We start from the raw sequence: 27,967 nt of genomic DNA, 5'->3' as shown, positions 1-27,967 counted from the left end.
GTAGGGACGGCTGACGTCGCAGGGAACTGGGGTCAGGGCCCAGGTCTGGCTGTTCATTATCTCAGGACTGCTTCTGAGGCTGGGCTCTGGAGATGCAGCCGCTGAAGGACTTGCTGCTGTCACTGATGGAGGGGCAGCCCCGTGCCACGTGATGATTGCTCTGGGAGGAGTGCATTCTTGCTTCCTCTCTTGGGGTAGTTGCTTACACTCGGGAGGGGCAATCTTACGGTGCGAGCTGTTCTTAAGACTTACTGTTGCTTCCGGTACTTTGGATCTCTTTCATAAAAAGCCTTATTCGGTAGAAGTGGGGTTTCTGGAATCCAAAGTAACTGGCAGGGAGGGTGATTCTGAAGGGAAATGTGAAAGAGGCAAAAGGAAGATTTACAGGGGCCAGTTGTCTAGCTTGAACTGTTGAAGGGTCCCCTGGCAGTGGGATTGGAATCTGTCCCTGCTGCATGACCTGGCTTTTTGGAGCCCGGTGCCTATGGTGGGACACCTTACACAGCCTTGGTGCAGAGCGGAGGGGGCTTGGACCTGCCTCAACTGAATGTACCAGGCTCTGCTGACTCCCCATGGGAGGCCTTGCATTCTTGTAGGAGGGAATGGCAGGTGGGTTGTGGGGAGGGGGGAGGCTGTGGGGCAGGAGGAGAGAGGAGAGGGGGATCTGTGGTTGGTATATAAAATGAATAGAAAATTTCTTAATAAGAAAAAAAAAAAGGAGATTTACAGGGGCAAAGGTGAGTGAGTTAGACTAGGCCCTCTTTTCGTGAATGCTGCTTTTGTTTTATGACGGTTATAATCACGGTGGTTAATATATGCTGCACTGTGGAGAGAATTTTGATTCAGGAAATTGGTAAGTCCAAACCTTATTGAGAAAATATGGTATCGGGAAAAGAATGGAGACTTTAAGATTAAAGCATAGAGAAACACAATATTCTGAACACAGTGGGGCATGCCTGTAATCTCAGCCCTTGTAAGCTAGGAAAGGAGGGCTGCCATGAGTTCAAAGCTAATCTGGACTGTAAAGTAGATTCTGGGCCATCCTGGGATATACAGTGAGACCCTGCCTAAAAATACTCTCTCTCTCTCTCTCTCTCTCTCTCTCTCTCTCTCTCTCTCTCTCTCTCTCAAAGAAGTTGAGGCAAGAAGATTACTTGGAGTTAAAGGCCAAGTTGACCTATATAGTGGACACTAGATCATCCAGAGCCACACATCAAGACTCTGAATTAAAAAAAAATAAAAAGGTAACTATGCACAATTGTAACAGATCAAAAGGGAAATAATTGGCTGATGAGAAAAACAACTTGCTGTTGAGTAGAAAAGCAAGAGGACCTGGCACCATGGAGCCCAAGTCAGGGGAGGTCTACTCCATGCAAAGTCAGCTCTGTCATTTTTCTTGGTGTAAACTCTTAATACTGTGTTCAGTCCTCTCAAAGGAGTATTTAACAGTGAGAACTAAAGAAATCGGGGCACTGAATAAAGCTCGACTGCTTGCACTCTGTGTATTTTCTGAGTGCCAGTCAAGCCAGGGAGTATTAGGAGGGGGACCGTAGCAGTAAATGGGATTTTTAGAACATACGTAATAATCCAGGAGAGAGAGAGAAGTCAAAGGCACGGAAGAACGGTGAACAAACGGGCAGGATAAAAAGGCAGTGGGAATTTCATATGGAGCCTTCCTACATGTTTAATTTTGGCCCCGTTCATCTCCCTGCACCCCACTCCATTTCCCCCCTGGACCTTTTTATCCCCGGCACCCCCTCTTTCCATTTTGTTCTCCTGTCTTCCCCACCTCTCTCTCTTAAAGCCTCCTTTTTATCCAGTCCTCTGGGCTGCTTCTAGTGTCTTGGTCTTTACTGTGTTTACCTTCACCAGGATTTGCATATTTAAAGGAGACTAGGACAGACGGACGGATGGACACACACACACACACACACACACACACACACACACACACACACACACGAACATAAGGTATTTGCCTTTCTGACCCTGAGTTACCTTGTTTAATATAGGCTAATCTTTTTAAAACAGATAATGTAAATAAAATGTGTGTGCTCCGGTATGTTATATGTGTGTTGTGGTGTGTGTGTGTGTGGGGGGGGATCTCTGACATTCAGTATCATACCTAGTTGACAGTGGTCTCTACAATACTTTGATCTTTGCAATTTTTGTGTGTGTGTGTGTGTGTGTGTGTGTGTGTGTGTGTGTGTGCACGCACACGCTAGGGCAAAGTAAACAAGAACTCCTTAGGTAAAAGGGAGAAGGAGGAGGAGGAAGATGAGGAGGAGAAAGAGAAGGGCTGAAAGAGAAAAAAGAGGAGGAAGAGGTAGGGATAAGATTCTGAGGTAGGCAGGAGGATGGGTCCTATGGCAGAGAGGCTCTCCAGGTGGAAAGCAGAAGCTGGAAGGACAGAGGGAAGGCAGCTAAGTCTTCGATGGAGGAGGGGTGTGTGTTTTCCACTGATTGGAACTCCAGGTTCGGTTTTTAGCTTTTAATTCTCTGCTTTCTTCATTACATTATGTCACTCAACTGTAAACAAAGACCAAACTCCCATGTTGGAAATAATAGCCTTTGACAATTTGCATCTTGCTCTCCTCAGTTTCTCCCTTTTCTGTTTCTTCTACCTTATCAGCATCCCTCACCACAGAGGACAAAGAAAATGGTCCATTGAAGGTTGTTAAGTCGGGCCAATAATTCAAAGCCCATTGTGGACTGCTATAATGGAGCGTGTATTTGCCAGGAATTGACATTATATTTGGGCCTTTAATAAGAAGACTGCGCATGCCACTACTCAAAACAGACTTTAGATCAAAAAGAGCAGAAGAAAAAAAAAATAAAGGAAACTGTGAATTTGAGCATGTAAACATGTCACCCACTTTCTGGGACTGAGCCAATTTCCTGCATCTTGTCAGTGTATATTGTGAATTCTATGAGATTTAGGAGGTTTCTGGCAGGAAAATTATTTGTGCTTTTGAAAGAATGTAGGTGGGGAAGCAGGAAGTAAAAGATTAATTACTTCTAAGCGGGAACAAAACTGGCCTTCTACTCAGTGTCTTTTCATTAATTTTGATGTTCAATTAGCTTTAAAGATTCAAGACAAAATGGAAAACTAAGTAATTATATTATGGTGCAGGGATTAAGAAATCACTCATTATTCTGGTGCTTAACAGAGAAAATGCTTCTAATTGAAACAATGTAGCAGATAAATAGCTTAGAGAGAGAGAGAGAGAGAGAGAGAGAGAGAGAGAGAGAGAGAGAAGCAAATGAATGCCTTGAGGGTTTTATTTATATGAAATGAACAGGTGTGTGTGTGTGTGTGTGTGTGTGTGTGTGTGTGTGTGTGTGTGTGTATGTGTGTGTGTTGGTACAGACACCTGTGCTTGCACAAGAAGACCAAAGAGGTGGTCAAGTGTCCTGCCCTATCACCCTCGGCTGTATTTCTTAGAGGCAGGACCTCTCACTGAACCTTGAGGCAGCCTGGTAACCAGGAAACCCTATTTCTCCCAACTTCGTTCTCTCTTATAGATACTGGGATCTGAACTCAGATCTTCCTGTTTGCACAGCAAACGATCTTAACCACTGAGCTATCTCCCCAGCCTCCAGAAATACTTTGACCTATAGAACTCCAGGTTAGCATGGACACAAAATTCCAAGTTTAATATAAATAAAACTCCCATTCACTTACTCGTGTATCGAAAACTGTGTGTCAGAATGGAGTATATTCTGAATGTGTTCTTGAGTAAGTTTAACCACATCAGATTTCTGGCTTATTAACTTATTTATTATGGGTAGCAGCAATAACAGCAGTGTCGCCAGCACACAGTACAGGATACACATTTAATAAATTCCTCTGAACAGTGAATGAGCCTGAAAATTCGAACATATGGAAATTCTTTATAGAAAAAGTCTTCAGTAGTAAACCAGTTTCAACTATTCAGTGGGATGGTGTTTGCAAGTTAGCCACACAAGGGCAAAGGCTTACATCAAATATGTTCTTGACGTTTTCTGTTAGTGTCCATCAAAATTATCTCTTGTGAGTTCAGGGCAATCATTTAATTACTATCCTAAATATACCAGCCTTGTAGAGTCAATGAAACATTAGCCAGAGAATGGGTGCCAGGGCATCCTTGCTTAAGGGTTAACCTTCAGTTATAGAGAATAGCATTGTTTTGGTTTTTTTTTAACCCTTCTAATTTCATTTTCATATATTAAAAAAAATAAAGCACCAGAAAAAGTCTGTGAACTCTAAAATTGAACAGAGACAACTTTTTTTTTTTTAACCGTAAATTCAAATACTGTTATACACAACCTGGCTATTTTTAAATTGGTTGTACTTCTAGGAGTTTTCATTTTCTAATAATTTTTGAATTTAGATGTTAGGTTTATCTCACAATCTAAATTGCAGAACACTCACCCCACACACATACACATCTTTTTTATCTTTTATACCACTTATCACTATTAAAATTAATATTTGTTGACAAAATAGAATGATCTATTTACTTTCTAATCATTGATTCTCTGTTATGTAGAAATACTTAACTATTTTCTCAATCATTAAATATTTGCAGCAGATCTTGTTTCTAATTCAGAATGTGGGGAATAGTTTTGTCTTTTTGATTCCCCTGCCAAAACTATAAACTGTGTTCTGTGCTAAAAGCCAATTACACCAATCATGAATTGGGATTAAGCCATCATAAGTTGCTAATTAAATGAAGAATTTTAAATAGTCATAATCAGCCCATTTGTGAACAATTTAGTGATAATCACAGTGCTGTACTGGGATTTCTCAGTAAGCTGTCTAATCAGTCTCTTTGAACATGAGCCACCATAGAATATTCCTAACAGTACGCGCAGGCCACACCCATTTAGTTCTGACAAAAACCCTTCATGATAGGCGCTAACATTTACCCCAATTTAGCACTGGAAGAAACTGGAACTTGACATGATTGACTAACTTCACCTACATGAGTTCACTAGCAGAGGACATGGTTATTCCGATCCACATTTCATCCAAATCCCTCATCTTCAATATCTACATTGTATGGTCTGTCACTTGGAAACAATACTTCCTGCTTTAAGATCTTCACACTGCCTCATCCTCACCAGGGAGTACCAGCAGCAGAGGAAGTAAATAGCTGCCCCAAGGAGGCTACAGAAACCAAGGCTCTCTTCTGTTCCTTAAAAGAAATCTGCATCAAAATAATTTTAAAAAGTCTTTTCTTATAGCCATGGTCTGCCTTATAAAATCTATAATTTTGTGTATTATTTAGGAGCCTAGTATCTATCTAATACTAGATACTAGTTCATGGCTCCCATTCATAAATAGTTCTCTTTGCCTCAAAGCTGAATCTATAAGGCCTCCCGTTGACTAACATGACTACATTCTCCTCTCCATCAAAAACACAGCTTTGTGATTTTCCACAACTTTCAAGAGTCTTCCTCAGGGAAGAGACTCCTGACGGCCTCATGTGACTTTAGGACAATAAAATGTTTGCACATCCCATTCCCCTTTGCTGCTAAGCAAAGTGTACCTTTCTCTTCCCTGGATAAGACTGTATTTGTTCTTCCTGACTTATTAAATTGGATGCCAGAAAAGATGCTACAGTGTATTCCCTGTAGTCACTAATTGAGTGGAGACAGAAATTTGACACGTGACTGTGTCATCCTGCTGAAAAGCAAATTTTCATTGATGAGGTCAGCAAATCCCATGCAGCAGTAGGTGTTTGCTTTTACTGGCTGCCCCCTGGTCATGTGCCACCACCCAAGCCAGGAAGCACATGGTGTTTCCTGTCTCGTCAGCTACCTGGCAGGAAATGCTTAGCTTGAGGTAACTGAGGATGCAGTGGCTAGAAAAGCTAGCAGAGGCCACAGGAGAGGGGCTAAGATCAAAACCAGAGAGCACACAGACTTGCTTGGTCAGGTGTTTGTGTTGGACTTTGTACATGCAGCTCCTCCCTCTATTTTTTCACGAAGCCCCATCTACACATAATAGTGATCATGCACACACGAATACAGACTTACTAAATGATAGCAGGGATTTCACTTTATGTAGTCTTAAAACTTCAATTCGAAACTGTTACTCTCTACCTAAAACAGTAGATCATTTTATAGACACTGAAGTATTTCCACTCTGTCATTACAAAGGGAAAAATGGCAAACGTCCAGTTTGGTTCAATTATATACCTATACACAGTAAGAAATTGTCCACAGAAAGAACACAGACCATTTTAGAGCTATCGAGGAAAGAGTGGGGTCCTGTGTGTTAATTGCTGTATTGGTTCCGATTCTCACAGAAGCAAATGCCAAGAGAGAATGAGATGGGAAGGGAGTGTACAGAGGGAATTGTGTGGAAAACTAGGAGGCCAGGTGCAGGAGGAGTTGGTGAAGCCCTCCAGAACATGTTGTGTGCTGTTATACTTTGCTCAGACTTGAACACAATGGTCTGCATTGGGTAATTACAAGAGTGTATTCCTGGTGAATTAAAACTTGTCATAAAAATTAGTAATATCTGACAGCAGTAACTTCAAAACTAACATTGATCCTTAGGAAAAGCATTAGATGGAAGCAACTCTGAGTCCCAGGGACCATCCACACAATGATGGTCTTCCAATATTTCTTTGAGAAGTCTCCTCTCACAAACCAGTTTATTACTGGAAATTGTACTCATTATAAAGTTCCTTTTCCCCACTGAGACACGAGTTCTGTTTGTAGCCCAGACTGTCCTGGAACTCATTATATAGTCCAGGCTGGCCCTGCCTCAGCCTCTTAAGGCTGACTAGAAAGTCATTTTCCTTATTGTCATATAGGCTTTTGGAAAAACATTGCTATAAATTTCCTTCCAAACTCTGAGAAACAATACCAGAACATTATTGTGAGCCTGCTCGCCTGCTGGGGTAACAGACCACAGCTCACCCCCCTGCTTGTTTTGACCATTGCTTCCAGAACTGTCACCTCAGCTGCCCTCCGAATGATGTGTTAATTGTTCAGCATCCCTCACCTCTGACAACTGTAGCTTGACTGTCCAGCCAAGCGAGGTGACTGCACTTCCCTTAGCAAATTCAATTTTGGGTATCACATTTCACAGAATTCTTTGTATTGAATTGGTCTTAAAAAAAAAAAAAAAAAAAAAAAAACCAACCTCTAAGCTACAAGCTATAAAGTTCAATCCAGAAAGAACCACAGAACCAGTTTTATTCCAACATCTTCATTCTCAGATAAAAACATTTTGTGCCAAAAGTCACATGGACTCATTTTAACATTCCTAACGCAGTGGTATTTTTCGTTTATTTTCTTTTAGTTTTGTGTTAAGCATTGGAGCTTGTCCTCTCCACACTTCCCATTCCTCAAGTCGTTTCTTAAGATAAATGCAAAGCTCTGCATTTCTCCTCCATGCAATCTAGGTCCTGTGAATGCTATGGATCTTGTCTGTAGTGAGCTTTTAAATTTCATATATGGATTACGTCATTCCCTCTTCCTCCCTCCCCTTTCTCCAACCATCCCTCCTACTTACACCTTCCTTGATGCTCTCTCAAATCCACAGCCTCTTTTTCCTTAATCACTATCATTACAACTATATGCATATGTGAAACCTGCTGAATCCATCTGTGTTGCTCATATTTATATGGCTTAAGGCTTGCCACTTGGCACTGGAAAACAAATTGAGGGCTCATCACCTGGGAAAACTAATTATCCCTCTTTAAGGAGTTGTTAATTGTCTACAAGTCTTTATCTAGGAGTGGGGCTCCATAAGATTTATCCCATCTATATTTCTGGTTACCTGTCATTGTAACTGTTTAGCTCTTGTTTAGGTAGCCATATTGTTGAGAGGTTATGGGTACAGCTTCCCTGTCATATATATAGAGTCTTTTTTAAGAATAAGTGAAGAAAATTAGAGATTGGGCTGCATCAGATGACCTGAATCATTATAACAAAGGTCAACCCCTAACTCCACTACCTAAGCCAGTCCCTTGGACTTGCCTGATTTCTTTATTTCAAAAGCAAAACAGACCTATGGGTCTGTCAGACAGGACAGCACTTCTTCATGCTTAACCTGAAGCTGAGTGTGCTCCTCCTCACTACTGTAGTTCTGTTTCTGTTGCTGTAACTAATTTCCTGAGAACTCTTCTTTGAAAAGGGAAAGAGTGATTTTGGCTCATGGTCCTGGAGCTCTCATGGTTGGCTTCATTGCTTTTGGAGACCTGTAGCAAGGCAGCATACCATGACAAAAGACCATGCCGAGGAATCTACATGTAATGGTAACCAGGAAGGAAGAAGGGGGAAAGGAAGGGATGTGGTTTCTCAGTTCTTTCCAACATACACCCATTCTGACTTGACTTCCTCCAACTAGGCCACACTTTTTAAAAGTCTTTCTACTTTCCAATAGCATCATGGGTTAGAGACTAAGCTGCCAACACTTGGAGCTTTGGGTGACATTTAAGATCTAAACTATAGCATGTGTTTTCATCCAATGCGAGTTTGCTCCTTAAAAGAATCTTGCTCCTCTTAAGTCTTTGAATTGTAAGAATTAGCCCTACCTATTCCATGATGGTCATGGACTGACCTTCTAAAAGTGTAAACAAGCCCCAGTTAAATGAGTTCTTTTAAAAGATGCCTTGGTCACCCCACATCAATAGAATAGCAACTAAGACACCTTCTGCCCAAACAGCTCATCCTAGTAATGACTGATCATGCCATTTTATCTCCTTACTCCATCACCCCAGAGAACTGACTTTTAACCTCCAAGAGGAATCTTAAACTTGGTCACCATCAGTTCATGGTTCTCCATCCATGCCAGTTACTCATATCTACCACACAAAGAGCACATGTTAGTGTGTACTTTATTTACTTGGTTCTTGCTAACACATAACAATATTTTCCCTATTTTAAATATTTAAGGCTATGATTAAAGTCAACTGACTTTTTCCAATTAATATACCAGTGTATATGAACTCAAAGAAAACCAATGTTTAGAAGATACAGCGTGAATACAAGTTTATAAATTATATAAAACTTTTGCAATCAACTGGAGATATTGGCTCTTTGATATCTACATATATGGTAGTAATCTTGCTGGGCTCCTCTCTTTAGAACCATGCTACTGTTTTGTGGCCTATGTACCCATAGATTGAGTTATTATTAGGTAGATCTCAGTCAATAATTAAGTCATTTCATTATAAAGTCTGTATGTTGCTATTCCTTTAATTCCTCTAATATTTCTGGAGCCCACAAAAATAATGTGGAGATTAAATAATTCCATATTTTGTGACAACTGTTCTCAAGAAACACAAATAAAGTTATCTTGAAGGCATTTCCTTTTGACAGCTCCTCTTCCATGACAATCTACCAATCACAGGAGGGAGGCAAGACTTAAGGAAGAGCAAGTCATTTAAAGATTGTCGTTATGTCTTCACTTCAATGTTGTAGAGCAAGTAAGAACCCTTCTTATTTTCCCCTTCTGTCAACTACCCTGTCACCCATCTATTCATCCCCAAACAAACAAACGAACAATTATGGGCTCAATGGATTGATCTGGATGATGGAAAGGAACACTCAGATAACACACCTTTTAAAAACTCTGAAATCTAGCATCAACTCACATGAGAATGTCTGGTGGTTTCACTTCCGGTTTCAGAATAAGCAATCACTATAAACACTTGGGTTGGTTCATCAGCCTTCTGATGATGAAATGGATCTCAGCTCCACTCATTCTGCATTATGTTGGTATTGTATACTCTGGTATATCTACTGTGTCTTCCTCCATTTGACTTCACTGAACCTGCAGATAGAAACTTCATTGCCTTTCAGGCATCATGAGAAGGATTCAAAGAGTTTGGGGAAGATAAATGTACCCAACACAGGAACTGTAGTCACTTATAGTAAGACTGCTTCTAAAGTCAAAAGCATGGTTAATTACTTACTTGAGTTACAACAACTCAAGATAATCTAGTTCAGAGTAATGTACTAATCTACCTACATTCAAATCCTGGCTCTTCTACTTAAAAGTGGTATGACCACATACAAGGTTCTAAGTAGTTCTCTGTCTTAATTTCTCCACAAAACAAGGATAATAGTGTGTCAATAGAATTAAGTAAGCTAATATACACACACAAAATTTGAGCAGTATTTGAGAATTTCGTGTTAGCCAATAGTATCACTTAACTTCAACCTTCTGATGGTGAAATGGATGTTTTAAATATACTCCACTATTTTGAAATCTCGTGGCATTTGAATCCTAAGAAATAACACTGATACGCTGTTTACCTATCTTTTGTTCACAAATCTATGATCTATTTGATCTCAGACCATGCAATAACAAACCAAAATATTTTTGTTGTTATTTTTGAAATGCAGTCTTACCAGGTAGCCCTGGATGGCCTGGATTCTCTATGTAAACCAGGGTGGCCTCAAACTCACAGATATCCCCCAACCTCTGCCTTCTGAGTGCTGGAATAAAAGATGTGTGCCACCATGCCAGACTTTTACATGTTGGTGCCATCAATCCAGAAATATCCAATGATATCATTTCATAAACACAACCTCTGTTTTCTGTAAATAGTAAACGTGAATTTTCTGTCCTAGATTGTGTGTGTGTGTGTGTGTGTGTGTGTGTGTGTGTGTGTCTCAGTGGATGTGCACATATGCATCTTTCAGCTTTTTGTTTCAGGCAGGGATTTCATTGGCCTAAACTTCTCCAAGTAGGCTAGACTAACTGGCCAATAGATACAGGAGTTCACCTGCCTGTCTCCATCTCACCATCAGTGGGACTCCAAGCATGTGACAACATCTCCAGGTTTTTAAACAGATTCTGGGGACTAAACTGAGAACCTAATGCTTTTGAGGCAAGAGCTTTATTGGATGAACTCTCTCTCTAACCCTGATTGTCTCTTTGCTCAGGTACCAAGTCACTAGCTTCATTATAAAACTGAGAACAGAGGCAATCATATGGGGTTGGTTGAATAGCAAGGTGCAAATAAGAGAGATAAGAACATAATTTGATTTGACTTATTAATGGTTCTATTATTTTTCCTTGGTGGAGCATGGGAGCTTTTCTCAACCAATTTAAGGAAACATTCAGTTCTTCATAATGGCAGCTAGGAGAAAGCATCCTACATGTGCTATATATTACACTAAAGATCCAGAAATGTAAGCAGATTCTATCCATTATCCTGAACTTGCAAATATGATTTCATCCTCTCTGGGTTCCAGGCAATACACACTTCTAGAGCAGTAAGGTCACAAAAGTCACAATAGGAAAAAAATAGCTAGACAACAGTGCACTGTGAAGCCTCCTTGCTTAGAGTCTGTTAGTCCCATCTCTCTGGGATACTTCCTCATTAACCAGGAAAGCTCTTATATTTTATTCCTTTCATATTTGGACTCAGTCCTGCTGCTCTATATTAAAGATGGAGAAGAGACATGAATTCCAGTCATGTGTTCAGCTTCCTAAATCCAAATTGAAAATTCATAGTCATTCAAAGTCAATATGTACAGCATGTCAGGAAAAGACTTTGTTCAAAAACACCTCAAGTAAGTATGTTAACTATGATTCCTGAACACGGCGTCTACCAAGGAGGAGTTGGAAGGTCAAACCCACCAACCAGACAGGAAAGCTGGGGAGCTTTTTCTCTATCCTGTGTCATCCATGGAAGGTGGAACTTCCTTCCTTGTTTAGGTTCCAGACTTCAACAGGAAAATGAAGCCACAGAGAAGGATGTGCTAGAAGTACTTGAATTGAAGCTCATGTCTTTTGGGTTAATGTGATGTGAATTTGAAAGTCTGAATAGGCCTGTCCAAAAATGTCCTTCACAAATTTACGTAATTATGAACTTTTGTTACTAAAATGATTTCAGCTCCATCCGTAAAGCCCAGCATGTAACATATAGTAAGTATAGTCAACATAAACATAAATAGGTTGTATCTCTGTCGGCACTTATGAAACATAATAAAAAAGAAATTTTTGGTTCTGTGATAGGGGTGCTCAACTTCATCTGTAGCTTTGACTTCAGTATTTCTCATTAATGGATATGGGGAAGAAAGTTGTAAAGGACTTTCAAAAGGGACATAGAAAGGCAAGGCAGTAAGTGAGGAAAGCAGGTATATACAGGGGATGCTGAGTAGTTAATGTAGCTAAAGAAGATTTAGGGCTAGAAGACTTTGGACAAGGAGTACAATGTTAGCTTAAAAGTGAGGGTGTGGATTCAAGTGCTCATGTTTCCTAACCTTGTAGCCTTGAGTCATTATACAGATTCTTCAAGAGTCGGTTTTCTTCTCAGAAAAGTGTCTTCATATTAGCAAATGGTTGTCTCTGTGAAGATTAATTGAAATAATTCCCCATGATGATCACAAAATCATGTTATACACAGGAAGGGCTCAATAATGATTAAGACCCTTAAGGGAAGGCTACAAAGGAAGATCCAGTACAAGAAGACCTGGTCAGGGACCCAACCCTCAGATTAAGTGATTTTAATTGTACCTATATCTAGCTCTTTATGTATTCCAAGTCTTATCATCCTTTTGATGGCCCAATTTTTCTGATGACATTTAAATTCAGGTGGGTGTCAGGGAATGGAAAAAACAACCTCCATGGTTTCCTGTCTGACTGGATCTGATCTTTCCATGTGTGGGTTTGCATATGAGAAATGCAGAGGACAAGGTGCTTGGTGATAATCAGAATGTTGAGATACTCGGGAAAGTTCTAAGTAGTCATGAGACCAAGTTAGAACTGTGACTGAGAGAGCTAAGCATTGGAAGGGCCAGGTGGCTGTGAGTATGTGAGAGAAGTGTGAGTGTGTGAGGGGAGAGTGAGTGTGTGAGAGAGTGTGTGAGGGGAGAGTGAGTGTGTGAGGGGAGAGTGAGTGTGTGAGGGGAGAGTGAGTGTGTGAGGGGAGAGTGCATGTGTGAGGAGAGAGTGAGTGTGTGAGAGGAGAGTGAGTGTGTGAGAGAGTGTGTGAGGGGAGAGTGAGTGTGTGAGGGGAGAGTGAGTGTGTGAGAGAGTGTGTGAGGGGAGAGTGAGTGTGTGAGAGAGTGTGTGAGGGGAGAGTGAGTGTGTGAGGGGAGAGTGAGTGTGTGAGAGAGTTTGTGAGGGGAGAGAAGACTGCAGCTGTTTCTCAGGGGACTCAGGAACAAGCCATAAGAAAATGATTTTATTCATCTTCATAAAAAGAAACAAAAGTGCTAAAGTGAAAATTGACTTCCGTTCAAAATTAGACTGACCCCTGCCATAACTAAACACACTCTAGGACCTGAATATCCTCAAGATATACATTCCAGGCTAGCTACACGTTTCCTGGCAAGGATCTAAAGCTCTGTCTTTACAAGAAAAAGTCAGGGAAACCAACTATTTATATGACTGGATCTAAACCTCAGTCTTCAGGGAGACATTTATTGAATAAATTATTTAAACGGGTTGCTCGTGGAGCCAAACTGCCAGGGTTCAACCTCAGCCCAGCCACTCTTGAGATTCGTAGCAAGTCCCTCAACCACTTTGTCCCTTGGCTTGCCACCTGTCAACCTCTTGTACTTAGTGATATTTAATCAATACGAATCTCTATTGGGAAAGATTTTTGGGAAGATTAATGATGTAACGTGTCTTAAACACTTAGAACTGTGCCAAGCCCATAACTAACTGTTGATTAGTAATCCTTATGTTTCTTCCCAGACTATTCCTTTCTCATCTGAGCTGAGATCTTCTGGTGGCATAGGTCAATCCCAATGCCTGTGCATTTTCCTTGTAACTTACATGGCTTTCAAATACACTGTGCTCCATAAATGGCACTGATTAAGTTTTACCTGCTGTAACCTCTCACAATATACCAAGGATCTAAGATATGCAAATTTTGTGTACAACATGAGATATTTCTTCTCTTTGTGTCCATCATATATACTCACACATTAAAATAGAATGACTCTAGTATTAAGTCTTCAGACTGCTAACAAATGCTAAAACAAATCTGTGATTTATGTTTAAAGACTACAGATACTTTCAAAACATACATCTATGATTTTAAGGAAAGTGATATTTTCAAACACAAGCTATCAAAACAAAATCTATATTCAAAGTGCATGTAATGTAAGGGTGTTTTAAAATAATTAACCATCTTTGTGTTATCTTCATGGATAATGAATATAGAAATATTTTTTAAAGTGGTCTATTTGTTGTAACTGTGAGCAACAATTATACATGTACTATTTAAAATATCAACCACATTCATACAACTAGAATGGTCATACTCCTTTTCAAAATATGATTACTAGATACAAAACTTAAAATTTATTAGCTCCAGTATTGTATCATTCTAACACACAGACTTCCAGGTGCTCATTATGGACCTTTCATTCTCTTTATTATTAATTTCTATTTAATGATGGACTAACTATTCCAAAACCATTCACTGGCTTGAAACTGTTCCTCACATTGAACCAGCCTCTGCAGTGTAAACTACCCTGAAATACAAATTTCATGTCATGATGAACATGCTAAATGGACTAGTTATTTCGATTGCTATTGAGCATATGCTGAGTGCATTAAAAAATATATTTCTTAATGTCTACAAGAAATAATAAAACAAGAATAAGCTGTCTTTGTAAAAATTGTAAAAATGGTATTCAGAAGACCTAAGTGTGAATTATGCTAACTAAACTTTAGTTTCTAGACTCTATTTTTTTGTAAACATTTTCCATAAAGGAAAACAAATTGAAATATGTTTCAACCTGTGCCACACTGATCAGAAAAATGGCAATCACAAACAGCTTAAAGAGATCATTTAGAGGTCAAGATAACCTTTTTGGAAAGTACACTCAAATTTGGTGCACAATTATTCTGCAAGTCTAACAAAAAGAGAATTCATGATTATTTTATACAACTCCATCTGTCTAGATACAGCAAACCGTGTTTTTGTGCCACTTTGTAATATTAAGCAATGTGATTAAGCATTCACATCTGTTATCCTGTTATTTTTTTTCTTCTTTATCAGCAAATAAAAGGAAAACATGAAGAAGCAACTGATCTTGAACCACAGGCAAGAGGAATATGCTCCACTTTTGCTCAGCTGCACTGGCAAGTGCCATGCTGAGCCCTAACTAGATACCTACAGGCCATGGTGTAGTTGGAAGTTTTCCTGTGTCCTGCTTGGTCCCACTGCCACTCAGACCCAAATAAACACACAAAAGGCTTATGTTATTTTTAAACTATGGCCATTAGCTCAGGTTTATTACTGACTAACTCTTGCACTTAAATTAACTCATAATTCTTATTTATGTTTAGCCACGTGCCTTGGTACCTTTTCTCAGTTCTGCCTTGTCATCTTGCTTCCTCTGTGCCTGGATGGCAACTCCTGACTCAGTCTTCCTCTTCCCTGAATTCTCCTCATCTGCTTACTCCACCTATGCTTCTTGTCTGGCTACTGGCCAGTCAGTGCTTTACTTATCAACCAATCAGAGCAACACATATTCACAGCATACAGAATGACATTCCACAGCAGTATGGAGTGGTAACAATACTCCAGTTCCTTCCAAGAGAACTTCCCAGATGCAGCTATGTCCTGGAGACAAGATTTGTGCATGGGTTACATTTGCAGTGTTGATGCTATCTCATCCCTCTCCTTCATATGGTCAAAAAGCAGGAGTCCTCACATCTAAGAAGTCAGTTATGGTTAGAATACTGTAGGGTTCAAATCCCAGCAGCTCCACTTACAGAATGTACAAGTGCTGGATAAGTTATGTCTACAAATCTCAGCTCCTTCTTTTGTAACAAAAATGCACAGAAGAGCTGAGCACACGTTCCAGGACAATACTAGGCTTCAGTAACTAGCATACACTGAGTTCATTATGATAACCTAATCAAGAGTGGTAAATTGATGAAGCACCAGAGGCAGGAATGGTGAATACATTTGTGTGACTAAACAAGGATTAGTTACTTTCAGTTACTTAGAGTAGACACCATGAGAGGTAAGTGTGGCTAGGATTGGATTTTAGGACTAGAGAGTAAATCCTCGTGTTATTGAAGGGTTTTTTTTTTTTTCAACCAAGCAAGCAACTAATCAAAGTCATTCTAATAGTGAGGAGAGAGAATGTCATTGATGAAGAAGAAAAATGGAATGCTCAACTGGGAATCAATTGTCATAATTCAAGATGGAGAATTTTGGTCTCTAAACTGAGATATTTATATTGCAAAAATCTCGATGCAACTCTACCACTCAGGTTATAGGACTCTGGGTTCTCAGGCTCAAGCTTATAGGGAGAGTAGGTCTGTGATATACAGAGCAGGGTAAACAGTATTGTCCATAATGATTCACTGTAGTTAGAATGATTAAACCGAAAAGATAGCCAAATGTTAACTAATATTACAAAACAAGACAGTGCAATGGTTCCCACACATTGCAATTTAGAACAGTCAAATAATCCCTACACATTGTAATTCAGGACAGTACAGTAAGTAGTTGTCCCACATTACAAATCAAGGCAGTCCAGCAGTCACCCACTCACCTCAGTCTCTGGTTTCATTTTCCACAGTATTACCAGCAGTAGACTTTAATTTTAAAACACTGAATGGAAAATTTAGGAGAGTTGAACATTTTAAATTATTTTGACTATAGTATATTGTTATAGTTATTTATATTCTATTATTAGATGTGTGACTAGATTTTTCTGGGGGAGATGCAATACACACATCTTCTCATTTCAGATAGAGAATCCATGACAGAAGCACTCTACCCAGCCTGCAGGCCGCTCAACAGGTTGGAGAGTGTCCTTTCCAAGTGACTCTAAGTTTCTTCCAGGCAGCAGGGCTTAACTTCGAGCCTTATTTGCATCTTGTCTTGTCTGAGAGTCACTCAGACACTTTTTACTGTTTACTCTTGTGGTCTAGTGAATCTGGTCAGCTTCAGGGACTTCCTGAAGCTATTTTAAGTTCTTTCTTTTCTAGTTTAAAGAGCTTCCCTGCAGGACTGAATGCTACAGTCTTGGGGCAAACTGCTACAGGACAGATGTTAAGCTCTTACTGTGACCTGTTTGCCTAATTTACATATTAAGGTTTATTCCTAGTACAGATATTTGTGGAAAAACAAAGCATAGACAAAATTCAGTAGTTTCCAGTTTCAGGTATGGACCAGGATTCTTGGAATTTTGTGATATGGATATAAAGAACAAGGTAGTAAGATGAGGCTTTAGATGTATATTCTGTAAAATGAGAATGACAATGGAGCCTACCCTATCACTTTATTGTATGGATAAAATAAGTTGACGTATGGAGAATGCTAGTGTCTAACGCATCCTAAATGCTTTTAGTTAGTAATAGTAATAGTGGCAACATCATGGAGTGTTTTTTTTTTTAATATGCAGCTTTTCTTGTAATAATGTTTAAAATAAAAAAATAAAGAAAACCATAAACTACAGCTACTCAAATATATTTCTTTAAATATTTTGCTTGGAGAGAGCTCAGAAATTCGTAGGGTCCAGAGTCCCTTTGCCAGGCTCCACCCCTGATCATGTCAGCTCCTAGCTTTCACTTTCCAGCATCCCTTCCCAGTCATCCAGCAGATGAACTGAAGCTTTATTTACAGTCCTCTGCCCTCACTTCCTGGTGCCAAATCCCCAGCTAATTGTGGTAAGACACAGAAAAACAACAGCAAGCATTCGCCTAAACCTTCAGAGACAACTCTAAGCAGAGGAAGAACACTCTCTCCTCTCTGAATTTGAAGAACCCACCACTTTGTTCACATTTCAATAAACAACAAAACAAGAATAAGCCACTTTCATTTCAAGGAACGCAATAATGCCTTGTATTCAGATATTTTGTATTGTTTTCATCGAGGAAATGAATTGCCATCCAAATTGGAAGGGAGTAATGTACAGCGTCAGGAAGGGAGAGAAAAGAGCCACCAGGAAAATGGATTGGCTCCTGCTCCACCCAGCTGCAGAGGCTGTAACATAGTCAGTAACATTACTAATTCTACTAATCACCCTTCCTAAGAAGGTCAAGTTAGTTTTCTGCAACAGAACAGAAAGGACAAATAATCATGGAATTGACTATGATTCACACAAAGTAGACTTTTTGTGACTTGAAAAAAGGATTGTCTTTTTTTTTTTTTATTTCTGATCACTGGGGAGAAAATGAAGTACTTTACATGATAAATCATTGAAGCAAGGAGTAGAGTGTTATATTTAAATGATTCCCCCAAAATTTCGTGTATTAAAATTTTAATCTCCAAAGGCTACACCATTTGTAGGTAGGGCCTTTGGGAGGTAAATAGGGTTAAATGATTACACAGTGGCTTTTTAAGAAATGAAAGAGAGTAAGAGAACATGCCAGTTCTGTCTCTCTAAGCAATGCTTTTTCCTTCATGACATCACTCTGAAGGCAGGCCCTCACCAGAGGCCAGCCTGATGCTACATGATGCTCTTGTGCTTCCTATAGGATGAGCTAAACAAATCTCTCTCCTCAAGTCTATGGTGTTCAGTTATGCAAACAATAAAACAGACTAAGGCAGAAACCAAGCGTATAGCATCAACCTCGGAAAATGGGATCTTGCTGTATTTAGGTCAATGGCCATGGGTTTGAATTTCTAACATCTTTCAAATTGGCTTAGCTAGAAGAGTTTGGCTCAGGCTAAAAAATAATATATAAAGTAGGCCAAGGCTTATGTCTCCTCTAGTTTTAATAAAAGCAATTTTGTAGAGCATCTCAGAGCATCAGCAGGTTAGAGCCACCTTTACATGTCTGATGTCTTTGAGACGTTCATAAACTCAAATAAATAACACAAAAATTGGCTTTCATCACTAAAACTGTTCTCGCAAACAGGTAGCGGCTGTTCCTGTGGTTGGTGACATAAGCTGTCAGGCCTCTTGATATGCAATTCTATATTTTCTATAAAGTTTGCTAACATAATATTCATGGAATTTCTACCATTATAAGACACAAGAATAAAGTGTATAAAATATCAACATTCAAAATCTCCACTATGTGTATATGATATGCTAAGTTCTTTCCTAGACACTGTAGGTATGGCAGTGGACAAGACAGTTTGTGCCTCAAGGAAATTTTATTCTGGTGATATTGACAGACAATGAACAGGTAAATAGAGGAAATGCTTATTAGATATTGATGATTGCTTTAAAAAAAAACAAGAACAAACAAAAGACAACAACAACAACAAAAAAACATAAAAGAACAATAGAGGGGACCTGCAAAATGGGAGACAGGAAAGTTATGCAGTTAACTAGAACCTTAGCCTGTATTAAAATAAACTTCTATAGGAAGAAGCTCTTCTGCAAGAGCCCGTGCTGATGATAACCATAAAAAGAGCTGAGGTATTCATGGCCACTGTATTTTGGTCATAATTTCTACTAATTTCCAATTACCGGATGAAATACTTCAAAAGTAGATTTACAAGAAATCTGGAATTACTGAGACTGACTTCTGACTTAGGAATATCTTGACCCTGGCATTAGAAATGGCATCACCTGTTCCTCTGTGTGGCCAACTACATTGCATAGTGATCTTAAAATAGCCTTGAGAAACAGTTGAGCACATGAACCCATTGCCAACCAACCTGTTACCATGTGAAGATTCACATTTATGAGCATAAAACTGATAATCAGATGATTTTGGCTTAGAGAGCTTTTCAAAGAATTTTATCCAAAATACGACTTTAGGATTCCATGGAAAAGTCCAAGTCACATGAGCTGAGGTTTTTAAGAACATATTGCCAAATATATTTTCAAAAAGCATTAATTGCATGAATGGTTCTTGGAATTCTTTTGCTCTGTAGTACCCCTGGTCATTGGAGGTGGATTTGCACTTACAGCAGAGTAATGAATCCAATCAAAGGCTTTAAGAAATAAGCTCTAGTTTCCTTACAGTGCAAATTTCTGGAGGGTGAGAGCCTACCATTTCTATCTATAAGACATAGGAATTAGGAGGTACATATGCCCCATGAAACACAAGGGTGTCTCTGGAAAACTATTCTGGGTAAAATTCCTTACCCAAGGACTAAAACTTAGCTGAAGCTTTGTTACCTAGTGGCAACTTATCAGAATGAATTTATGAAATATATTTATATCATGTATAACTATTGATTTTATAAATATATTATAAAATACAAGTATCATATGAGTAATGACATCAAGTGTAAGCATAGTTTGCCTTCACATTAAGGTCAAATATAAACATCTCAATGACAATTAATGCCTGTCTTTTTTACAAAGCCCTGAAGATAATCCTTTTCCATTGTCCTGTTTTTGTTCATATACTTCACATGGGTTAGTTTGAAAGGGTGAAAGATGTGGAAAAGGTGAAAGAATTAAGGATATGTAATCCCAAGTATTTCTACTTGATATATTCATTTGATCATGAAACACTCTATATATGGAGAAATCTGGGAGGAGAGAAGAAGTAGCCAGAAAAAGGAGGAGGACTCCAGTGGCCAGTCACCCATATACATAGCAAGCCATAGAGTAAGAGTAAGAGTTACAGAAGTAAGAGAACAGGAAAAACCCAGAGGTTTGTTACCACTAGGTAACAAAGCTTCAGCTAAGTTTTAGTCCTTGGGTATTGCAGGTGTTACCCCTAGGTGGTGAAGTTATTCAGTGTTGTTGTTGGTATTTTACTCTTTTGGGAGGCCTTCCACTCAGCTTCCAAATAAGTTCACAAATGAAGGCATATCATTACTTATGAATGCCTGGCCTTCTCTTGGTTTAGTTTCTACCAGCTTTCTTTAACTGAAACCATCTGTCTTTTTGCTTCTGGGCTTTTCCCATTCTCTTACTTCTGTAAATCTTACTTTTTTTCTGTGGCTTGCTGGTTGTGGCTTGCTGGTGCCTGGCCCCTGATGTCCTCCCCTTCTCTGGCTCCTCTTCTTCTCTTTCTCACTTCCCATATTTCTGTGATGATATATTGTGTCCCCCAATATATTGTGCACTCTAATAAACTTATCTGGGGATCAGAGAACACAGCCAGCTACTAGATTAGACACAGAGGCCAGATAGTGGTGGCACACACACCTTTAATCCTATCACTCAGGAGGCAGAGATCCATCTGGATCTCTGTGAGTTCAAGGCCACACTGGAAACAGAGTCAGGCAGTGGTGGCATACACCTTTAATCTCAGGACTTGAGATCTCATATCTTTGCTTGGAAAGGACACATGCCTTTAATCCCAGGAAGTGATGGCAGGAAGCAGAAAGATATACAAGGCGTGAGGACCAGGAACTAGAAGCTTTTTAGCAGCAGCTCAACTGAGACTCTCAGGAGTGAGGACTCAGAGGCTTTCAGTCTGAGGATTCATGGAAAGAGGATCAATCGGCTGAGGAGTTGGTGAGGTGAGGTTGGCTGTGGCTTGTTCTGCTTCTCTGATCTCTCAGTTTTCACCCCAATATCTGGCTCCAGGGTTTTTAATTAATAAGACCTTTAAAAGATTCGTCTTACATAGTTCTCCTTCTATTTATATTCTCTACCTGCCAGCTCCATCTACCCTTTTTCCTGCCTTGCTATTGGCCAGTTCTTTATTAGATTATCAGGTGTTTTACACAGGCACAGTAACAGAGCTTCACAGAGTTAAACAAATACAATATAAACAAAAGTAAAACACCTTACAATAATATGCTCCAACAATTCAGTGTGACAGAAACATTAGCAGACAGATCCAGCTGGAGAAAGTCACTAAGAGGGAGGTGTCCTTGAAAGGTATACTGAGACTCTGGACCCTTCTTTCTCCCTTTTTAATCTCTTAGACACCATGTAGTGGACATCTTTAAATTAACACACATTCCTGCCATAATATTCTCCCTCACAAAAGCCTAGAAAAGTGAAGACAGGTGACCATCTACTGAAACTTCAGAAATTATAAGCCAAATGGGTTTTCATCCCTTAAATTGATTCTCTCAGGCATTTTGCCACAGCAACAGAAGGCTGGCTGTGACAGACATCTATTTGCAATCTCAATTTCTTCATTTACACACTGTGGGAACAAAACAAACTTAAGCCTTTCCATATTCTTCTTGTAACATAATGTATTTCCAAGCCAAATCTCATATAGAACTTAAAAATACAAAATGTATGAAATCAGAGCTTCAGAGAGAGAGAGATGTGGCCTTTTCATGCTTCCCTTCCAACCACATTCCAGCCCCAGTGGCTCCAGCAAAACACTATGGATGTTGAGGTTCTATAATAGACTATTGTTCAAAATGAGATGTTTCCAGATCTACAAAATCTGTCAAATAAATTATGAACCTTTCAATAAAATCTCAAAAGCTCTTTATCACCTCTCTTTTACCCCCACCCGCAATAGTCTTTTATTACTTTGAGAAATACAGTTACCTCTGCCACATTGGGGCTTTATTTAAATATGAGTGATGATGGTAATCTAAAAAAAATTTTCTTACTTTATATTCAGCAGCAGAAAAGACTCAACAGATTCTCAAAGTATATAATAAGGAAAATGGTTCTTAGAGCAATTTTAAGGTGGTGTTCATTCATTTATGAAGTTTCTGCATTAAAAAGGAAATGTTCTCCATACATTTAGTTAATTAATAATCCTCATGCCCAGAAGAGGAGCCCTCATCAATGTCATATGACAAATGAAAACATAGTAAGAAAAAGTGATCATTTTTCACTTCTAGCAATGTTCTATTAATCATTAATTCCTCCCTCTAAAACCTCCCATGTATCTCCCTTGCTCTCTTTCAAATTCATGGACTCTTTCTCTTTAATTGTTGATACATAAAAACTGCTCAGGCCATACACTGATTCTTGTGAGTGTGTTTTCAGGGCTGACCACTTGGTGTTGGATAACCAATTGCTGCACTCTTCCCTGGGGAAGATTATTTCTCCTGCCCTCAGCATTCCTCGGTTGTCTAGGATTGAAAGTTTGTGAGTTTTTGTCTGTTCGTGTTAACGTGACTAGTGGTATTGTCCTTGTTCAGGTCATATTTAGGCAGGTAATAAGCATTAAAAAGGGCATGATGAACATGAATCTTCTCCAAGCCATTCTTCTGCTTCTCCAAATAACATGTACATACCCTAACATACTTTCTCCTCTTATAGAAAACAAGTACTACATGTTTTGGAAGCCATGATTAGATGTGCATATGTACACAACATATAAAATAATATGCATAAAAATGTCCATGCTGTCCAAACCTAGAGTACATTTCCTATGCATTCTAGTTTCCCCTAGCAATTTCATGAAGAACAATGCCCTTCTACACAATGGTATCATCTATCACATAGAGTTCATGTGTCATTTGTGATGGGAGTAGGTAAATCTTTAAGAGCTGGAGATAAACTTTTCATAAAATGTTTTGCGTTTGCAAAGTATCTCTACCCCTATATATTTTCACAAGGCTAATTACAATGAAGTCAAGATTACTTTTTTAAATGTAAAAATTCAGCCTTTTCATGGTTATTTAAAACTTAGCTGAATGTATGAATATATGAAACTTTAGGTGAATTTTGTTTTGTTTTGTTTTGTTTTGCTTTGCTTTGCTTTGCTTTGCTTTGTTTTGTTTTGTTTTGTTTTGTTTTGTTTTGTTTTGTTTTGTTTTGTTTGAGACAGGGTTTCTCTGTATAGCCTTGGCTAATCTGCAACTCACTTTGTAGACCAGGCTGGCCTCTAACTCACAGAGGTCTACTTGCCTCTGCCTCCCGAGTGCTGAGATTAAAGGCGTGCACCACCACTGCCCAGCCTAAATAGTTTTTAAACTCACAGTAAACTAAGAGATGTACCCGTAATCTTATCCTGAAAGAGAAATACCTTGAAACTCTTTGTACAAGTTTAATGCACATGCAATCATTTGTCTCATAAAAACACCCTCCCAGAGTACAGCATAGATTTATGATATCAAATACAAACACTATCCCAAAGGTTGCGCATGTCATTGGGTGGCTATGGAAACAGTTCTTTGTAACAACTTTATATTGATGGAGCTTAGAGCTTTCCTGAACACTATTTATACTGTTATACTACATCCCTAATCTGAACACATAAGTGCAAAATGTCCCCAAATCTGGAACCTATGTTTCCAAATGTGTGGCAAATAGAAAATTCCACATCATGAAATTGTTTAATGATCAGTTATTTTAAATAGTGTTTAAAATTACTTTAATCTATCATGTATGAGGTTTATTGATAACATTAATGAGTTCCCATTAACAATATACCTCATTTATATAATTATGCTTAAACTTGAGTCTCAAAAATGTTCTGCAATATTTTCTTAGCTCATTAGTCATTTTTATCTGGGTATGTTGATTTTAGCATAAACCATTATAAATATATATAAATTGACCAAATAATTTCCTTTATTAAAGTGCCTTGAATGAATAGTAATGAAGTGGTTTATTTCAATACCTTTAACAGAATAATTAACTTTTATTGCACCAATTTGAACCGACATGTCTATCATACACAAAACTCTCTTTCAGTGTTTGTACTTTTCCTTAGAAGGCAAGTTTCATTGATTTGCTAATTCTTTTCATTTACAATTGCCTCCATAGTTTATTTTATTGTCCAGTAGACTTTATACAAAATGTGAATCTTGGTGAGGAAATCCACATATGTTAATATTTTTATTACAAAAAAAATGGGAATAAGGAAGTTTAGATTTCTTTCTTACAAGTCTATTTTGATTATTTAGATCTTTTTTTAGTGTGTGTGTGTGTGTGTGTGTGTGTGTGTGTGTGTGTAACATGTGAGTTCAGCCATGCCACAGTACATGTGTGGATGTCAAAAGACAACTGTGTAAGTCAGTTTCTGTTCCACCATGTGGACCCCTGGGATGGAATTTATGTCATCAGACTTAGTGTTAAGTGTCTTTGTCCTCTGAGCTATCTCTTCAGCCCCAAAATTAATTTTAAGTGCATTTAAGTTTTAACATTTTTGTTTTTATTTGAATCTGATTAACATCAAGGAAATATATCCAATGTTATATATGAAAATACATATGTAGATATAAGTTTTCTAAATTACTAAAATACATTAAATATTAATGTATATTATATATTAAACATATAAATACCCTCATTATTAACATTTTAGACATTTTAATCATATAGATTCCTTATATCTTTTATAAATCATATTTTCATAAAAAATATAGGAAAAGTACTATATTTGTCAATTTTTTTGTCTATGACAGAACATCCTAGGAAATCTACTTAAAAGAAGAAAGATTTTGGTTCACAGTTTCAGAAGTCTGGAGCACAGTTGATTTCATTGCTTTTGGGCTTGGTCAGCAAAAACAGCAGGGTAAAAAGGCATGGTAAGGAAAGCTACTCACTCCATGGTAGTCAGGAAGGAGGGAGGAAGGGAGGGAGGGAGAAAGGAGGAAGTAGGGGAGAAAGGAGGATCTATGACAAGATACGTTCTGCAAAGGCATGCCCTAGTAACCTCCTTCTTCCAACTAGGCCTCAGAGGCCCCACCCCCTTATAGTATGAACTTATCAACAAAGGAGTCCATGGATGACGTTAACCCCTTCATGATCCAATCATGTGTCATTAGCACTATCAACTGGAGGCCAAGGCTTCTGCACATAAGCTTTGGGGGAAAACACTTCATAGCTCAATCATAACAAATATTGATTTCATAAGTAGCTACTTGATTAAAGTGTTGACTTTCAATTAATTTTATTCAGTAAGTAACAACATAGTCATTGAGCAACTTCTCTCCAATAACCCTGTTAGAAAGGATGAGAAAAGAAGATATGGGAAGCATTCTTTTGAATTTTATATATTCTAAAGTATCTTTACACAGACACCAAAAGCAGAGATTTAAGCAAGGTTTTTTTTTTTTCAGAATCTTCTTAGTAATACATTTAAGCTATTCTTCATAGTAAGTTATCTATCAAATTGACAGGATTTTCTACTTACTAAGTATGTGAAGCTTTTAGAGACATTTTTTGCAAAGCATTATAATTTTATTCCAGACAGTAAAACCTGCTAGGGTGTACTATCAAAAAGCTTTCCGGAGCTTTAATAATTCTGCCCTTTTAACTCAAGAGCTTATGGGTTGCACTTAGATTCTCCAAGTTCCTAATGCATAACTTTAAAGTATTCAGATCCACCTGCTTAGATTTTTGGATATTACAGAGAGATCAGCTTGACAAAATCCAACAACCATTCCTCATAAAAACCATGGAATAAGAAGAACACACCTCAACACAACAGCTTACATTCAACAAACCTACAACCAACATCATTCGAAATGGGATGAAAGTCCAAATGTTTCTCCTAAGATCAGGAATGAGAAAAGAGCATCTACTTCTCCACTCTTATTCAGTGTTGTTCTTAGAATCTTAGCTAGACCAATAACACAAGAGAAATCAAACGAATCCAGATAGAAAAAGAAGTAACTTGAGAGAGGACTGAGCCGTCAGGAGCACATGCTGCTCCTGCACAGGACCCAAGTTCTATTCTCAGCACTCACACTGGGAAATTCACAACCATCTGTAACCCCTAAGACTGTGTGCACTCTCATTCCCACATGCTTTTACTAAGTTCATGCAATGGTGGTTCTCTTTTTATTGCATTGTGGGTAGAGAGATGGCACATACCATGGCACATGTGAAGATCAAAGGAAGACTTTGTAGAGTCGATTCTCTTCTCCCCGCTTTGCATGGGTACCAGGGATCAAGAAAAGATTGTCATGCATCAGACACCCTTGACCAGTGACATTCTCACTGACCCATGATGGTAGTTCTGCTACAAACCAGTAGAACAGTTTCCATATCATCTAGAAAGACTTTTAGGCTATGTAGATGCCCAGAAGATATTCTATAGAATATCTTCACTAGAATCAAACTGAGTGGGTCAACAGATCCCTGGACCTCTGTATTAAATACAATGAATCTAAGTCTCAGCCAAGAAGCCAGGATGGGGGCACATGCTTTCAATCCTGGCACTAGGAAGACAGAGGCAGGTGGGTCTCTGTGAGTTCCAGGCCAGTCTAGTCTACATAACAAGTTCAAGTCAGCCGGGCGGTGGTGGCACACGCCTTTAATCCCAGCACTCAGGAGGCAGAGGCAGGCGGATCTCTGTGAGTTCGAGGCTAACCTGGTCTACAAAGCAAGTTCCAGGAAAGGCACAAAGCTACACAGAGAAACCTTGTCTTGAAAAAACAAAACAAAACAAAATTCAAGTCAGCTAGATTTCCATGGTGAGACCTTGTTGCTGTGGGATGTCTTTCTGTAGGCTGTGAATATGTGTTGCTTCTACTGGGTAATAAACAAAGCTGTTTTGGCCTATGGCAAGAAAGCTTACAGCCAGGTGGAAAATCCAAGCACAGATAGAGAGAGAAGAAGGGTGGAGTCAACAGAGACGCCAGCCTGCCTCCAAAGGATCAACAGGATGCCAGCAGACTAGTAACGCCAAGGCCATGTGGCAACATATAGATTAATAGTAATGGGTTAATTTAAGATGAAAGAGATAGCTAGCAAGAAGCTGAAGCCATAGGCCATACAGTTTGTGATTAATATAAGCCTCTGAATGATTATTTTATAAATGGCTGTGGGACCTCAGGGCCGGGCAGGACCGAGAAACATCCAGTTACACCCTATCCACATAAATATTTTAAAGCTACTTTGGGCCTCACCAAATCTCTATGGTTATGATTTTGGCCTATGGATTGGTGAATCTCAAAGCATCTCTCCTTGACATTGTGTTATTTTGAATAATAAATGTTCCCCTAGAGTCTTGGAATTTGAACACTTGGTGCCCAGTGGTTGATATTGTTTGGGGATGCTTGGGTAATGTTACCTTATTGGAGTAAGCATTCAGGTAGAGGCTTGGAGAGTTTAAAGACCCATGATATTTCTGGCTCACGGTCTCTGCTCTGTGTTTACAGGTGAGGATGTGAACCCTCAGCTTCTCTTCCAGCAGCCATGGCTCCCGTCTGTTGCCTTTGCTCTGCCATCATGGACTCTAACCCTCTGGGATTGTACACACAAACTCCTAATAAACTCTTGCTTCTATGAA

At 38.9% G+C, this 27,967-nt stretch overlaps 1 long non-coding RNA gene across 2 annotated transcripts; it reads left to right on the top strand.

Annotated features, from left to right (window-relative positions):
* Positions 1 to 27,967, top strand: LOC121823135 (uncharacterized). Of its 2 annotated transcripts, none has more exons than XR_013045057.1 (4): positions 1 to 609; positions 1,137 to 1,244; positions 25,134 to 25,256; positions 27,837 to 27,967. It is a non-coding gene; the product is annotated as an uncharacterized LOC121823135 (long non-coding RNA). The 2 variants fall into 2 exon arrangements; XR_013045058.1 differs by having other exon boundaries at positions 4 to 263; positions 1,134 to 1,244.

Source organism: Peromyscus maniculatus, chromosome 16 (assembly GCF_049852395.1).
Source record: "Peromyscus maniculatus bairdii isolate BWxNUB_F1_BW_parent chromosome 16, HU_Pman_BW_mat_3.1, whole genome shotgun sequence".
Classification (NCBI taxonomy): Eukaryota; Metazoa; Chordata; class Mammalia; order Rodentia; family Cricetidae; genus Peromyscus; species Peromyscus maniculatus.
This window is presented reverse-complemented; position numbering and strand designations above follow the sequence as displayed.